Below are 14,164 nucleotides of genomic sequence, written 5' to 3' on the forward strand. Positions count from 1 at the left end.
TGGGAAACTTATAAACAGAAAACTGTGTTCATAGAACGTTAATATGTTTGCAAAGTCAAAAGTTATGAAATGTCAGAATTTATCCTTGCAACTTTACTTTGACTCCTGATTGTAATGCTATCATTTAAATACACAATACATGCTATTTTTACTGTGGGATATCAAACTCATTTGTTGCGTGATGTGAAGGGGAGGGGGGTGAATAATAATTTTGGGTTTTTTGTTTGCAACCTGTATGAAATTTGTTTAATTTGTTGCGGCAATTGGCAGGAACGTGAGGAAGACAAAGATCCGGTGTCATGACTACACAGCTGAATCTGTCTCAAACTAGGGTTCTTTCCGTACCTCTGCCGAAGGTACCTTTGAGGGCTGATCCACAAATATACAGAAAGCACATTTAAAGAAGCCCTTGAATTGAAAGGGGTCTGTGCTTTGTATCCAGTAGTCACAACTCTGGATCTCTGTGATTACTTGTACATTTTCAACACCTCCCTATTTCGCAGCTGCGGAACTAAGAGACGAACACGCACGTTGCAAGTAATTTTCGGTAAGTTCATGATGTGCTGGAGGATTCCCACAAAGGAGTGACGTGCACTGTACAAAAGCCTGTTAGGATTCACAATTCTGTGCTTAGATCAGCAGGGGGAAAGGTTTACTTTTAATACCACAAGCTGAATAATAATGGTAAAACCAAATAGCCATTCTCTAGTTCAGCAGTCCATCATGGGCTCTGGAGGAAGCAGGAGACTTATGTTATGTAGTCGTGTGGCTCAGAGGACCTGTATAAACATCGCACAGGAAAATCATAGATCTGCCATTTCCTAAAGATGGAGTAGTTGACTATGCAATGTCCACAGTAATATTTGAATGTAATTTTATGTGTATGATAGACATCATGATAGATGTCCAGATGTACTACAGATGTCCAGAAGTACTCTCACAAGCTGGTTTTAAAGCTGAAAGTCACAAAACACAGAGATGAAGAAGAAAAATGGAAGTTGGAGAGGTTTTCTGCTTCATTATTTACTATACCGTGTACTGTTGAAGTGACTTCCTCATTTCACCCATTAGAAAAAAAGCTTTCTATTGAAATGAGTAGATAACTGCCTACAGGGGAAATAAAAGAGATGGTAAAGAGTGAATATCTCTGTTCTAAGCGCTAAGTCATACTCCCACCTCAAAGCCTGACTCTGTGAGGTGACCAGTGATATTGAAACGTAACTCAGAGGAGATGGCCTGGCCTGGGTGTCCCAAAGGGCTTCCAGCAGGGTGGCAGAAAGCAGCCGGGTGGCTAGGAACAGTTTCAGGGACTGAGTCTCAAGATTTTGCGTGGTTAGCAGGATTGATGCAGGCCACCTTAAGGGAATTAAGGGTGACTACAGGCAATTAATGTTCTGGTGAACCTTCTCCATTTCACACCTTGCCTAGGAAATTTTGCTTTTTCTCCATTATAAGTGTAGCACCACCAGCCTTGCCACCAGGCAAGGGTTGAAAATAGTAAGTCCAGTCTTATTAGCTGCTATGGAGCATGCTGAGGTCCCTGGCTGAACTCTTTCTTAATGTACACAAATATGAACAAAGGGCAGTTCAGTAAGGGAAACTTCTCATACCCAATGACAGAGGGTAGGCACCTCTTCTGGGATCAGGTCTGGTGTTGAATGCTGGATTAATCCATTAGTCAGCTGTACCAATACATCAACTGTAAGAAAGAGACAGAGCATACTTTTTTTTTTTTTTTTGGAAACTAGTTCAATTGCTGCAAGCAGTGGAAAGGTTTTGCAGAGCCAAGATCACAGCAAGGATGAAAGAGCTAGCCCCTATCTCCAGAATTAGAGGTACTCATCTGAGAGAAATGAAAGCACATTTCTGTATTCTACCCTGCTATTGAGATTTCTGCTCAGTGCTTTCTAATGCTGATGTCTGAAATGGAAAATGCACGTGTCTCCAAAATGTTATGTTTTGTGACTTTGGATATTTCTCCTGTGCCTGGGTTTTGTCCATGGACTGAATGTGCATTCTTTGTTTCAAGTTTCTAAAACGATGAGCTGAAGAATCTCTCTTAGGAATCTTAACATATCTCATTGCCTTTTTGTGTGCCTTTATTTTTGCCGCCCTGGAGGTCATACAACAGTCCATGGCTTTTTGTCTTTCAGTTTTCTTTGCTGTGTTGGAGGCGAATTACTAAGTGAGTTCTGTGTTGGCTGAGGTCCAACAAAAGACGGTGGGGAAAGTCAGGTTGATGCTGACCTACTACTCCCTCGATCACAAAGGAATCTGTTAACTAAAACCAATCCTATTTTCATGATACCTTGTAACATGTGGATACCTGATCTAGTGAGGATGGTATGTGTAGTACATGACTGTAGGACTGCTAATTTTCTGTGTCCAGAGATCATAACTCAGACCTTCAAAGATCCCAAGATGTAGTAAAACACATGTTTTGCCTTGTTTTTAATTTTGGTTTTTTTTTTTTTTTAGGGGTGGATGCTCTCAGGGTTACACTCAAGCCTCTCATATACACTTTCTAACATGCAGCTGTTGTGCTGGCTGCTTACTGTTTCCACCTCCACCCCATTTGATTCTCATATCCCCATTAAATTGGCCTCCTGTTCCCCAGTGTCCTGATGTCCCTGCATCTACCACTTTGCAGAGTCAGGGTTGTTCCCATCAGTTTCTGTGTCCCACCTAAGTCCTAGGTTTGCTCCTGGACTATAAAATAGCAGCCATATTGCTGGCTGTAGGATTGCAGTACGTGAGAGTCAGTTTTATTCCCTCTTGTGAATAATTTGAAGCAACTCTTCAGCTCTTGTGGCATTGGCATCCATTTTGAATAGGGAAAAAAGCCCTACAAATCGCCTACTATTTTGTCATATTTTATAAAATAGATTAAAAAAAATTTCCAAGTCACTACCTTTGTTACAAAGTTGAAGCAATGACATTGCTGTGATGCTCTGGGGCCACGACAGCCCTTGTGCTGTGGATGCAGATGGTGGTAAACACTACTTGATGGCTTGGCCCATGTCTTTTGATGATGCTGAATATATAGGGCATAAAAGATGGCAAAGTCTTCCCGGATCTCCGGCTTTCTGTTGTCCCAGTGCCATGCTCTACCCTGCTGAAGTAAATAAGGAAAGAGCAGAAAGGGGTCTTTAAGCAACAGAGAGGACATAACCACAGACCAGTGGGGACCAGGAGGTGGTGGTGATGGTGGGGGTAGAGAAGAGAGGCATGGGAAATTAATAATTAATTGGTAAGGGTTGTCATAGCAGGGTACAACAGAAGGAATGAAGAAAGTAAGTGTTACAAGGACAGTAGGGGAATAAGTGAGTGCTCACCCGGGGGCAGGTGTGGGCATGGACATCACCACTTAATAGCCCTAGGGAAGTAGAAGGATACGTGAAGAGATTAGGAAAGAATAGCAACCTATCCCCTGGCAGGTGTTCGCACAGCTAATGGGAACCTTGGAAGCAATAAGGGACAGCTCAGCAGCTCTTCTTGCAGCTAATAGGGCCTTTTTGCCAGCCTGAAGCTTTTTGCCAGCAAAAACCCCATACTGTGGTCTTGAATGAGGTTTTTATAGGTGCGACAGAATGGAGCTCCTGTGTTTCTCTCAGGAATAATGATGATAAAAAACCTGAGCTGTTAACAATTTAATGAATATGGTGTGGAATTTTCCCATGTCAGTGCCTTGGCCATTTGTGGAGAAGGGCAGGAGGGAAGCAGCACAATAGCTTCCCCGAGAGGTGATGTGGGATGGGTATTATTTTTGAAAACCTTGTTTCTTGTCACAAACTCAGTTTGGTCAGAAGTAGGAGTTACCAGAAGAGAGGATTACCAAATATTAATAATTGCCTTGATTCCTATTGCGAGGTGTGAATTACCAGGTGTTGCCAGCAAACAGGCTGGCCCAAGATACAGGTGGAGGCAGAAGTCTTGCGAGAAAGCAAATGCAGATAGTCCTCTCAGATTTTCTCTGTAGGAGAGTTAAGCATGTGACTGATGCCCGTTTAGTTTGTTCTGTTAAGAGGATTTATTTTTTTTTTAAATACTGTGTGTCATAGAGCTTGTCAAATGGTTGAAGTTGTCATTGCTCTGGAGGGAGCCAACTTCAGGGTCTGCATATCCCGGCAGGACTGCGGCCCAAAGCCCTAGTGAAGGTTGGTAGCATTGTGCAACTCTGCTCCAAGGAGAGATAAGCACAAAGCCTTACTAAAGATAAATTAGGGTGCACTGAAAGGAACTAAAAGCTTTTTCTTGGTTTCCCAAAAACAGTCTGTTGTAACACCACCAAGGTATATGAGCCTGAAAATGAACTTCAATATATTACAAAGTTTGCAGCACTGTAATAATAGAACAGTAAGGCTTTTTACCTGTTTGTTTAATTATTCTCTTAGGATCAAGAGCCATGTGCTTGTAACGCTGGTCAAATTTGCTGTGATCTTTCTCCTGGCAAAGCTAAGTAATAGGAATTTAGGATACAGCACAACTTTTCTCCTTCTTCCACATTATTATAACAGTAGCAATAAAAACCTCAAACATTTCCCTGCCCCTCCCCCCCCCCCCCCACTTCTCCCCAATCCTACAGGGCAATTCCTTCCAGAGTTATAGCTGTCCAGTTCAGCAGAAAGGGAAAAAATGAGCCACTTGGCTGTATTTTTTTGTAGTGCTGGAAATTGTAGGGACCTCTTTCTTATCCCAAACATCAATTTCTGTGTAAGCTTGAAGTAGCTGTGTTCCAGTGGATGCCTTTTTACGACCCCTTCTGTGACTGTTGCTTCAATTTAAGGGCTGTAGCTCTGTGCAGAGAGCACTGAGTTTGTTCTCAAGAAGCCCGTGCTCTGTTCCTGGCTTTCCATCCAGTCCGCTGCTTGGCATTAAGCAGCTCACTTTCCTTCTGTTTTTCCTCATACCCTTTATATATCCCATCTCTTTGAATGAGAAACCTCTTGAAATTGGCACTTTTTCTTTTGATGTTGCTGCAGAGCACCTAGGGCAGGGAGGCATCTGGTGCAAGCTGGGGCTTTTTGGGTGGGTGGTTCCCAAACTGAGGTCTGAGGGCCTGCAGGTGGGTCTGGGAGCTCACTGTAAATGGCCCGCAGACCTCATCAGCCCAAATATTGACAGGGCTGATGGCTGTTTGCTAATCTGCACGAAAAAAAAGCCAGGGAATAGTTGGTCTAGGTGAACGCTGTCTTGTGGGCAGTAACAACATTAGAAGGCAAAGGCTTGCCATATTCCATCTGAAAAAGAGTATGGTTCTCTTTTAAAGGGATGTATAGCTTGTGTCAAATGCTTCATTATAGTGTCCTTAGTTGCTAAATTTAAACTATTTACTTCAAACTGGATTGTTATTCCATTTAAACAAAATGCAGTTACGTTCATTGTCTAAAATCAGAGAGATGTGACTCCCTTTTCAGGCCACAGAGCAATATGGATTATTATTGCTTTTATTTCATTTTCAGCAAAACTCAGAGTTTTCCTTGCATTCCTGTCCTATTCTGAAATAATAAATTCCCCTCTGGCCACGATAACAATCTGTAGCCATAGTCTTATAGATGTATTTGCACTGGGGTAGTAAACTCTGGCTGTATTAAAGCAAAGTGTTCATTGAAGCAGGTTTCTGCCTGAAAACACTGTTCTCCTTAAGAAATGTAAATTACTCAAAGATGCAGTTTCAGTTTCTAGCAGTCCCACCTGCCATTCAGGAAGTGTCTGTTTTCAGAAGGAATTCCTATGGGGGAGGAAATTCCCCACAGATTAGAGAGGATTTTTCGTGTAAGACTATTTTGATTTCTATAAGGGACTAAAAGGCTATTTTTCATGTCATTGGAGAACTTCCAGCCAAATATATATTTTTCTTTTTGTGCTGCTTAACTTGAAGGCATTCTTGTAGAAGTAGAGTTCCCAGGAATTGTCACAACTAAGGCTATTTCTTAATGATGTAATTCTCCAAAACTTGCATTTAGAAAGCAAGAAAAATAAAGAATCATAAGCTAGAGTAAACCCTGGGAAAAACCCCTTGTGCCTGGGACATCTATTAACTTAAATATGCAAATTACAAACTAAAAACTCAGTGGCGGCTCCCATTATCTCTATCAGGTCTGTGGGGCAGGTGCAGTCGGACGTGCTGCCCAAAGCCCAGATCCCCGCAGTGTATGCGGCACAGCGACTGTTGGACTATGGGAGCACATAGAGGCTCTCTCCCTGATCGGTTTTCTAGTTGAAAACACCTTTCAATTGCATTGGAAAAAATAAACTGGTTTGGACTTTGGGAAATATGCTTCAATCAAAATCCAGAAGAGGGAGCCCTCCATCAAAATAAGGCTCTGAACTGGATCTCGACCAAGATTCACAGAAGTTTCCACTTTCCCTTCCACCTGCTAATAAATCACTCAGTGGAATTTCTTGCCTGTCTGCCTATTCTTTAAAGACTAACAGCTCACAGTTTCTAGCTTTAAACGATATCATTCAATAGCTGACATGCATGTGTGAGATTTTTTTAAAACTCTGGCTGGGCATATCAGATATGGAACTCGGTCCCTATAAAAGAAGGGCTTCCATTATCCTGCAAAGCAAAACATCTTTTTGTCCCATGCTCAGTATATCATACAGCAAGTCCTGATTTTCACTCACAGCAAAGCCTTCCCATGCTTTAAGGAAGCTTGCAGCTACCAACCTTGTTCTGGCTTGGCTGAAGTCAGTGAAGTTTGCTGTTGTCTTTGATGGGACAAGGAGCAGGCCCGTGAGTATAACAGACTATGTTTATACAGGAATCTCCCTCAGATCCACACGATGAGTAATTAGCTCTGAGCAGGACCAATCTGTAGTATATTGAAGCCAAATGACCTTTTCGGATACCGTGCGTGCTATTTGTAATGTCTGCTGTGCTCACTTTTTAAACTACCCGTAAGAGCCCCAAATGCCCAGAAGTGCTGGTTGCCCTAGTTGCATCAACTTCCAGCTGCTGAGATTGTGGCGCTTGGCTGATATTCATTTACAGGTCTCTAGAGTTCATCTCTTGTTCTATCACCCTGGCTGTACTGGACAAGTTAGAGTAGGTTTGGGGTCCATCCCTCTGGTAACCAACTAAGAGTCCTCTGTCACATGTTTTTACTTCTTTTTTTTTTTTTCTCCTCCCCACAGAAATGTCAAGGATGATCTGCCTTATATTGCTTGTTCACTCAATGGGCGTCTCAGATTTTGGGTAACAGTTTCACATGCCTTCTGCCCCTTTACTTAGCTAAAGTAAGTTCTCATTAAAAAAAGTAGTCAGTCAAAATTAAGGCAAACAGGTCTTCAATTTCTCATCTAAAACCTCTCCCTTCTGTCCTTTCTGACCCTCTCCAGTGCCTCTCAAGGTCCAGGGTAAAATCTAGACTTTAAAATCCCTTTGTTTTGTAAACATCTATGTATAGCTGAGAATAGCTCCAGGGTTTGTATAATTCTCCCACATTACTACAGTGCTCCTCCAGACTCGACTCCAGTGTGACTCAAAGGCATGAGTTTTGCTTAGGAACTAAATCCCTTTAGCTTCCTTGAATGCTACTGAGAGAAGATGTGACAGTGACACTGCCTGATAGGACAGGATTTGAGAAAGCAGCACCGAAGGGTGCATTGTATTAGGCGGAGCAAAAAGATCCATGACTGTGGATTCAGTGGCTAAACTCCCTGTTAAAGAGACCCTGGGTGACTTTGCATTTTTTTCCCCACCCTTCTCTTTTTTCCTCTTATCTTCTCTTTTTCTCTCTTTTCTTTTTCTCTCTTCTCTTTCTCTTCTTTATGGTTTGAGCAAAGTATTCAGTTTTTCATATACCTCCCCAGGGCTGTTACTCTAGTTATCTGGACTATGTCTTCATCTTAATTTGTCCCTTGATGTATGTTTGAATTAATACAGTTCAACGTTGAATAGCCACTCTAGTCATGACTGTAAAGCGAATTTATTGAGATAGTCCACATTATATGGAAAAGTCTAATTAAAAATGGAAGGAATAGGCTAGATTCCTGGAAATTAAGCTTTCAATGTATTTGTTATCCTGTATTATACCTATGAGGTGAATGGTAGCTGCCAGTGTTTTATGCTTACACACAGTGGCTTGTTCATGCTGTGTTGAAGAAGACAGTAATGCAAAGATATTTAGAGCATTATATGTGTGTTTCCTTGAGCTTTAGAAAAATGCATGTGTTTTACTCCTGAGCTGTGTGCTGTGATCACCCATTTCAGAAAAGTCTTCAGTGTATATTTTGAGGATGGCAGGCACTGTGGCTAATTGGCATCTGCATGTTATGAGTGGGAAGGCAGTAGTGGACAAGCTACTTCCCTTCTTGTCCCCCTGCCAAAACACCCATGGGTCTGAGTGCTGGAAGGTGAGATAAGGCTGTCAGATTTCTTTCTGTTGGAAGGTGAAAGTGTATTGGTAAGTTAGAAACCTTCCTGCTGCTGGAAAGAGAGCTTGAATGGGAACACCAGCACCCTGAGCCTGTGTTCCTGTTGGGTATGCTTGCTGCCAGCCAGGAGGCAGACGGACAATTGACAATGTCATGGCTTACAAGCCAGTCCATAAGCAGTGCTCTGCCTTCCAGGCCACAGCAGTGTAATAAGAAAGGCTACAGATCCAGTATTTTCACACTGACTTTTTTTTTTTTTAATAAAACACAGTGTAATTAAAAAAGATCCTAAATGAAATCAGTTCTATAACAGAGCTCATGGGCTGACTGCAGTTAATGCCTTTAAAATAACCCAGTAATAAATGAAAAAGTCTCCTACTGCCCAAAGACAACCAGTTAACTTCCTTTTATGAAACTGTAGGTCTTTTTATTAGGCTACAAAACTGTTTCAAACAAATGAAAACCAAATGTGTAAAAAATGTGAGTATTTTTCTTTAAACTCATACCAAAATAGCGTAAGCCACAGGGCTCTTCAAGCGAGGCTCTGCCTCAGTCTCTCCTACAGGCTGACTTGTGCTTTTGAGAGTGAATACAGAGCTCATCTATTGAGCAAAGCGCTGCATCGTGCTGTTAGATAGAGGATCTATACAGTAACTGTACCAGAGAGATTAAGCAGCCATTCAGTATGGAACTATTCAGAGTAGCGAACCCCGAGATATGCAAAGCATTATGCAACTCAGATTGGCACATGTTGTGTTCTCCAGCCCAAAATAGTTGCTATTGTGGAGACAGGCTATTTTAATATTCACATGCAAAAGCTTTCAACGTACTGAACCTATGCCCTGTCTTGTAATATTATTCATTCTAGTATTAAACAGACATGACGCCAAAACCACCCCTGCTATAAATGAGCGCATCTCCTATTGAGATCAATAAGAATTGCACTTGCTTACACCAGGGCTGAATTTTTGCCTATAAATTGCGAACAGTTCCTCTGCGGCTGGAAAATATATTAACCTTCTGTGAACATAAAACTCAGTGTGTCATCTGTAGGATTTTGCTTTTCAGTGATTACTTCCTAACTGGAGAACAATTACATTTCAAGTGGGAAATGTTTTAGCAACACATCTTTGTGTACTGCCTGAACATGCTCATGTCTTGGCCTCGGTGAAAACAATTCATGTGTAATGATCATGGTCTGGGCACTTAGGTCTTGAATTCTGATAAACTCCTTGTAAAGACTAAAGACCAGGCTGTTTTGGCTGAGAGCGCAGTAAATGAGACTGCAATTAGACATGTTATTACACAGAGCAAACCTTAATAAGCAAAATACATGGCTTGTTTTATTTTGTGTATTGGTGAGTCTTGTCTGGTGAGTTACTGAGTCTTTCCATTAAATACTACCTCCTCGGGCTCATATTTCAGTCAAAGGCTAAATCCCTACTCGTATATTTACCTGACTATGCAGATAGTACCTGATGCCAAGACCCATTAAGGTACATAAGTTGTCATATCTCCCTGAGAAATGAAGGAGAATCGGGCTCCTAAATGTTCTTGATGCCTTTGGGCCACACTGGATTTAGGAACTGGCACATATTAAGTTACCAACTTTTAAATTTCTGTCTGTGCCACTAATGCCTGTGAAATTTGTGCTATGTGCCCCATAGGAAGAGAGCTCTTGGAGGGTGAATAGCCAAATGGGTCTATGACATGGAAAGTCCAGAAGAAATCATCTCATTTGTTATAGATATTGGGCAAGAGTCACACAGCACACAACAGGTCCACAGAAGCTTTCTGGGGTTTTTTGGCTCCCCTTATACTATATGTGTAAACAAGCTTTGTGAGGTCCATGGCAAAAGCAAGCTGACACACAGAAGATAATGTACTCTATCTTAAAAATGAAAGAAATTAGAGAACTTGATATTGCATTTGAGAAAAAACTGTAATCTTACAGTTAAATTGTGTAGAACAATGCATATCTTTAAGAGGTTGCACACAGATCCTTAACTTGAAATGTTTTCTGAATATTAAGTGTTTACTTGTGCACTCTCTCAATGCAGTTGCTTCTTAAAGGAGTATAGATTATATATTCCATCTAGTTTTTTTATGGAATGATGTATGACATTTGGTCAAATGCATTGTGCTCTCAGGATAAATTATAAAGTACTTAAATGTATTTCATTACACATTATACTTCATCTTCAGGCAAAAATGTGTTTTGTCAAAATATTGATTTGTATTATCAGGGCACGTTGTATAAAATCCAAGACTGAATTTCATTTTAGGGAACTGTGCAATTTGTCTAACCATTCCAAGGAAAAGGACATCAAATACATATGAGCAAGTGTGTTGGTGAAATGAATTTTAATCATGTTTATCATCCTTCCAGATACACTGTACAATGGGATTTGATAAATTTCACTCCCTAGACCTTAGTCTGATCGCTGATGAGATAGGAATGTTACAACGTCCCAGTGGCATCGAGCTGGATTCCTGCTCTTAATAGGGTGCTGATAATATAGACACTAGTAATTTATCTGTTACTTAAGAAAAAATAAATCTGATTCCATGAAAGGAGGAAAAACAAATAAATGAATATAGGTGAGAATTAATGTAGACATAGCCTGTGGTATATAATTGGTGTCTGGAGGTTTTAAGAACTAAATGTAAGTATTTGAAGGATCGTTTTTTCTTTCAATCTTGTGTTTAAAACTTGAGAGTCATGAAACATGGAGCCTCTCTTTTTTTTTTTTCTTTTTTTTCTTTTTATTTAACTTTCCTACAGATTTTCTACATGACCTTGGGAAAGTTGGATGGGGCTGATTCTGCACTGGAAGTCAATGGTCTGTATTCTACAAAGAGATCAGGACTGAAACTGCATCCTTCCTGTACCTCCTGTCTCTTCCCTTTTAAAAAGAGGCTAACAGTCTACTCCTCCTCCTCAGGGTGTGGCAAAGTGAAATCACCTGGTATTTGCAAAGATTCTAGTATAAAAAAAGTGGGCTGCTTCTGCTTGAATCTGCCGAGATTCTCAAGAGCAAGGGCTTTGCTCTGGTTGTGGGTTACCCAGCAGAGGGCAACATCACTCTCGCACGTGAAAATGGTGCATATGCTACTTGATCCAAAACTTGCCAAAAGCAAGAGGAATCTTTTCTTTGGCCTTTATAGCTCTGTATAAATGCAGATTTTTACTATATTTCAATATTAACCTTGAAATGAAATGGCAGTGTGTTAGCGCTCCCATGGCACTGTTGGCAGCTAGCCTTAGAAAAAAGCTTCAAAACCTTCCAGTGCTGGCCAGAAACACAATAGCAATTTTTATTTTGTTAGAGGTTGATACAGTGCTAATATCCTTAACAGCTGTGACTATGCGGTGCTTTGAGTGTTGCATGGCTTTGGTTAACTTTTATCACTCATCTATTTATTTGATATGTGACCCAAGGGCATTTGAGGTGCATGTCACAGAACCTGGAAAAGAAAGACATGGGGTGGATCCTGACCTCACTGAAGTCAATGGCAGCATTTTCTTTCATTTTCAGGGGTTCGGGACTATGCCTGAGCTTCTCCCTGAAGCCTACGGCTGTCAGGGTCCTTTGGGCACTAATGAGCCTTGCTGGCCCTGACCAGCTTCTATCCTCTGCCCAGGAGCCCTGTTTCAGCTCAGGGCTCAGCACGCAGTCCTTCCCTGAGCTATGCTGTGGGCATGACTATCTCTGACCTTGCCTTCTGGACAGACCCTTGTTGTAGTCCTGTCTCCAGTCCTACCTCTCGCCCTTGTCTGCTGGATGGCCCTTGGCTGATCACCTTGCCTTCTCTGAGGCTGTTGATGGGATCCATTGCTATGACCACCTGGTTCTGCCCCATGTCCAGACCCTGTGGGACTGCACCCTGTCGATGAGGGCACGGCCTGTGCTGGGTCACGCGCGGCTCCTGGCTCGTCTCCACTCATGGCACAGCCCTGCTCACGTTGCTCCCTGACGCTGCTCCTGCAGAGACTGAATTTATGCCCTGTGAGAAATCCCCGATGAGAAATTCACTCAAACCATTTAGAGCGCTTGAAGTGAACAGGGGGGTTATAATAAATCTTTGCAGGATCACAGGTCTCTGCAATGCAAAAATGTGCAACCCTGGAAATAGGAATAGTTGTATACAGCTTAACTGAGTGGTAATGCAGCTCTTGCACCCATAGGAAGCTGGTCTTTTAGATATCCAGATCTACTAAAGAAATGGTTAGTCCTCAGCCTTGCAGAGAACAACTTGAAAAGTGAAGAACTCTAGACGTCAAAAGAACAAGAATTGAAAATAGAAATATCCAGACAATCCCACTTACCTTTATTGTGCTTGGAATTTAGGAAGTCAGGTGGATTTTAAGCTAACTTCATGATTTATTGCAGGTTATTTCCTGATGCTTGGATGCCTGTGACTAGCCAGACACGGAAGATGACAGGCAGTGATATTTTTTGTTCACTGTGAAGCAAAAGGGGCAAAATTCAATCAGTTTTCTATTAAGCTTTCCCCTCCAAGCACCCAAACAACAAATGTATAGAAACACTGATATTTAAATTTGAAATTCTGTTGGTGGGGAAACAGCTTTCCCCAGGGTACTTATCTGTAGGCTAACAATTGCTTCACATTTTATATTCTCTTTCTTTTTCTCCATTTTTTGTTTAAGAAATACAACTCTCAGAATAATTGGGAATTTCTTTCTGGGATGTTGTTAATACGAGATGCAAATACATGCCTAAAAGTTCGGGACTGAGTAGTTGATATTTCCTTTGTGAGCCTCTGGATCCCATAACCGATAGGTGTCAGGGAAGGGCTTTGTGGAATTCAAGTGTGTTTCTGGGTGATCCCTGCACCGGCTTTGTTTTTTGAGTTGAAGTGGAGAACTGTCATTGTTTAGTGGCTAGTTGCAGGGAGAAACTTGTCCAGCCCCAAATGGGAACTTCACCATTTAACAGGAACTTCACGCTGAAATGGAGGGGATGTAAAATGCCCAAGGCTTGTCTGTTTGGTGTAAATAATGCTTCTTCCAGCTTCCATAGATGCAAGGAGGCAAGGGGTTTTGTGTGGAACATGTACCACTGAAGTGAAAACAGGGAATTGTTCTCAAGCTGAGATTTGGAGAAAATAGGTATAGCAAAGTTTAAATTCCCCACTGGCACAGTTCTTGTGAGCATGCTGGGATCTACCAGTCCAGGTCCAGGCGCACAATTTGCTTGGTGACGTAGGGGATGCCCTGGGTGTGCTCGCACTATATAATATACTGCCGTACCAGGAGGGTGCAGGAAGACCTACCATAATTACTGAGTTCCGATGAGCGTAACAGCCTGTGTTGGATCTCAGGGTAACGCGGCCACGTACTTCTGGAAGAAGCTGTGAGTGTGTCGTGGTTTAACCTGGCAGGCAGCCAAATACCACGCAGCCGCTCACTCACTCCCCCCACCCCCAGCGGGACGGGGAGAGAATCGGAAGGGTAAGAGTGAGAAAAACTCGTGGGTTGAGATAAAGACAGTTTAATAGAACAGGGAAAAATAAGGGAAAATAATAATGATAATGATAAAATATACAAAATGAGTGATGCACAATGCAATTGCTCACCACCCGCGCTGACCGATAACCAAGTAGCGATCGGTACTTCCTGGATCACGCCTACCCTTCATATACTGAGCATGACGTCACATGGTATGGAGTACCCCATTAGCCAGCTGGGCTGGCTGTCCTGATTATGTTCCCTCCCATCTCGTGTACCTAGCTCAGTCAGTAGGCACGGGAGCTG

Source organism: Calonectris borealis, chromosome 2, assembly GCF_964195595.1.
Source record: "Calonectris borealis chromosome 2, bCalBor7.hap1.2, whole genome shotgun sequence".
NCBI lineage: Eukaryota > Metazoa > Chordata > Aves > Procellariiformes > Procellariidae > Calonectris > Calonectris borealis.